The sequence below is a fragment of the Anas acuta genome, chromosome 3 (assembly GCF_963932015.1).
Source record: "Anas acuta chromosome 3, bAnaAcu1.1, whole genome shotgun sequence".
Lineage (NCBI taxonomy): Eukaryota > Metazoa > Chordata > Aves > Anseriformes > Anatidae > Anas > Anas acuta.
In genome coordinates this window covers 16,144,546-16,148,134 of record NC_088981.1, presented here as the reverse complement: position 1 = coordinate 16,148,134, position 3,589 = coordinate 16,144,546, and positions in this window count along the sequence as shown.

Genomic DNA, 3,589 nt, shown 5'->3' with positions numbered 1-3,589 from the left:
CGAGCCTCCCGTCTCCGCCCCGGGGCGGGCTCGCAGCCCTGGGGGCGAGAGGCGTGAGGGGGATGCTCCTGGATGAGGGGGAACGGTGGGAGCTCGCTTTGAGTTGGAGTCCGTAGCGGGGTGTTCCCGGACAGCTCCCGCTCGGATGAAGTGCCCGGGATCCCTGTTTGTCCGAGTGTGAGCTGCTCTGAAAGTTGGTGTCCAAAAACACGGCGCTGTCCCCTTAGCCGGGTGCACGCTTAGGGTGCGGATACAGCAGCCTCCTGGTGGGTGGCGGTGACTGGGGTACCAACATCTCTGGATACGCTCTTATGACTCCATGCACAGTTGCTGTATCGCTGATAAAGGTTTGTAATTTGCCTGCTGAGTGATCAAAGAGAGGTACATATATTTCAGGGTGCATGACTTGGTGCTTTGTGATCACTTTGAGTGAGTGGATGAAGTAATCGTGCCCAGGACTAGCTATCTCCGCAAAGGTCCGTTCATTTTGTAATAATAATTATTTTCACATAATTATCACTATTGCTATTGTTATCTTTTACTGCTTCTATATTTTGTAGAAGCTATAGTCAGAAATCAGGACCCTATTGATGGCAAGTGATGGAGAAACACTCACAAAACATGACAATTGTTCCCCAGAGAAGGACGTGCAAACCAAGTGTAAGGGTATGGTAACATCATCAAAAACTACCTTATCTAGGGGTGCCTTGAAGGAAAGGTCAAAGAATAAAGGAGGGATTAACCAGCATGACATGGGTTTTGCCTGAGACAACTCTTTGAATTGTTGCTTTGTAATCATGGCATCAGATAACAAAGACTTTTAGAGGTTCTGGCATTTAGGCTCAAAATGTGAGACAGCAAGTCGGGCATGTGAGATGTGCGAGGTCCTGGGTATCCCTGTATTCTCAGTGGGGACTGGGAGTAGGGTATGGTTAGCAAGCACTGGGCAACTCCCATGGACTTGCCCCAACAGCATCCCCTGTGTTCGCCTGGGCTGGGAAATAGAACAAAATTTTAGGTGGTAGGGTAGGATGACAAAGCCCAGCTCTGCTGTTCCTCTTGAGAGTGCCACCATCCACTCAACCCTTTCTTCTTCAGAGTCACCTACTCCATTTTAGTTGATAGTGATACCAGCTTTATGCTGACCTTAACGATGGTTCCACAACTTCACTCTGCTGTGCTTGGAATACTCTTTTACTCCACCAGCAGAGTTATTCTGGTAGGTGGTCTACCTAATTCCAGCTAGCACGTGCCTTTATATTGGTCTGTCCTACTCCCCCCACTGGTGGTGGGGTTATGAAAGCAGGGGACTGACTGAGTTGAGTAGGGACCTGCACATGTGAAGTTCCTTGAGGTCTTCCCAAATGGTACTGCTAACCCTTTCCTGACACTCTGAGCTCCTGCTGTCATCAGTGGATGTCTGGGATCTTGTAACTTGGTTTCCTATGGAAAGAGAAATCAGTGAGGAAAAGTCTGGGTATATTCTTGTGTTATTTAAATGAGAATTGTACAAATAAATCAATTTGGGAAGGACATAGCCAGAGGACAAGTGAAAAGGTCCCTTCTCAAGATGCCACCTGCCAATCCAGTTCTTCTTCCTGAATCATCTGCACTCAGACGTGATAGTAGGAACAAAATTCCATACTGCCAAATAGTGCATCTGTCCACGAAGCTGCCTCTACTCCAAGCTGGGAAGAGTGAGTGGAGCAGCACTGCTGAGTGACTCCTTGACACCTACCATCCCTCCTTGCTTGGCAGGTGCTGCAGGATCAGCAGGACCTGCATTATCTCCATCATTTGGTGGTTTGCAGAATTTTGTTGATGATCAGATGTATTTAGGAATATTGTTAACAAGGGTGCCTAGCAGTGTGTGGCACCGGAGTGCTGTGCCTGCCGGGAGTGGTGGCACTGCTGGGCACGTGTCACACCTGGGGAGACACAGCAGCACCAATGTTTATGTTGGGATGGCAGCTTGTATGGATTGAACTAGCTTGGATCTAGCTGTTTTGGGTAAAGGGTGTTTCCTAGCTGGTGGTGGTTGTGGGGCAGTGTTCAGTCTGCCGTCAGACATGTGCTGTGGGTGTTGGACCAGATCAAGATTCATTTTATCTCTGAGCCTTCCTTTCCCCTTGCCAGCAAATTTGTCAAAGAACGGGAGAGCATCACAATTAGCTACATAATTATAAATCAGCTTGTTTTTTATGCATCCTTATGCTCATGTGTGTAGAGAGTATATATCTTGACATCACCTGCAAAAACCATTTAATAATCTGCAACAATTATACATCCTTAATTCTATTCAGCTCACTGATCTGCATTCAGCTCACTAATTTACCTAAGCTGTAACAGGGAATCTTGTACACATTGTAGTAAGAAGCAAATCCTCCCTCCCAATCCCCAAGCATCCCCATCCCTGAGACTCCAGCCTTCAGTTAATATATATCCAAAATTAATTAGTCATTATGCAAAAATTTAGGCATGTATAGCCTTATACAGCTCTGTAACTACACATACAAATAGCTGTACACCTCCGTTCATACACAGCAACATGGTCATAACAAATGGCACTACATATATTGCACAGTTCAGAGAACCAGCTTTGTTTTGGCAGTACCTAAGAAGGAGCTTAACTTTGATGATGTGTTGAAGTTTCACTGAAGTTCCAGGGAATTAAAAATATTATAAGGATTTGCTCCATGTTATTCCTCTGACCAAACACTGGTATAACCAGGAATAGCTTTACACATGTTGGAGAGCTTTTCTGAATCCTTGTCTCAAGGCCACTTTGCAGAAGTGTGCGTGAGCCCTTCTACACACAGAAATTGTACGAGTGATAACAGCCAGGAGGGCAACAGCTGGAGGTTGTAGGTTTGTGCTGTGTGGGCAAAAAATGTAAACAGGAAAATCCCGCAGTCCTTATTCCACCCAATCTCCCCTTGATCTCAAATGTCGGGTTGATGGAGCAAGGACTGTGAGATTTGGCTCAGAGGAACTGTTGCAAGATACGACATTTTACAGTAGGTCTCAGACCTGCTGACCCACTTTGCTCCAGAGCAACTCGTAACTAGCAGAAATTGTAGATCCAATTTAGGCCAGTTTTTCTAATTTACTATCTTTTCCTCTCTTTCCCCATTTGCTAACCTTAACATGCCTTTTTACATTTCCTCAGAGAAGCAGTGCCAGTGGAATACTCATGTGTAGAAAAAAATGCTTTTGAGATACAGAACACAGCTAATTATGGCACTACAATTAGTTGAATGCCCTTAACAGAGTCTGAGGGGGGAAATGATAGTGCAGCATCTGCTGTACCATATGCTTTTCTAGTTTCCAGAAGATAACAGTGGGCATGTAGACTGCGATGGATTGTGCTCTCTGCCTGAAGAGCAGAGCAAGCTACAGATGCTCCAGTATTTCTTCAACCTGAACTTGGTTAGAAATGTATGATGCTGCATATGTCTGTCATGATGAATTATGCTTTCTTGGCTTAAGACTCTATTATGCAGACAGACTTATGTTGATGCAATGCTAATTTATATCCCATTGTTCATGAGTGCATACTTCATCCCGAGAGGAGATATCTTAGCAAGAA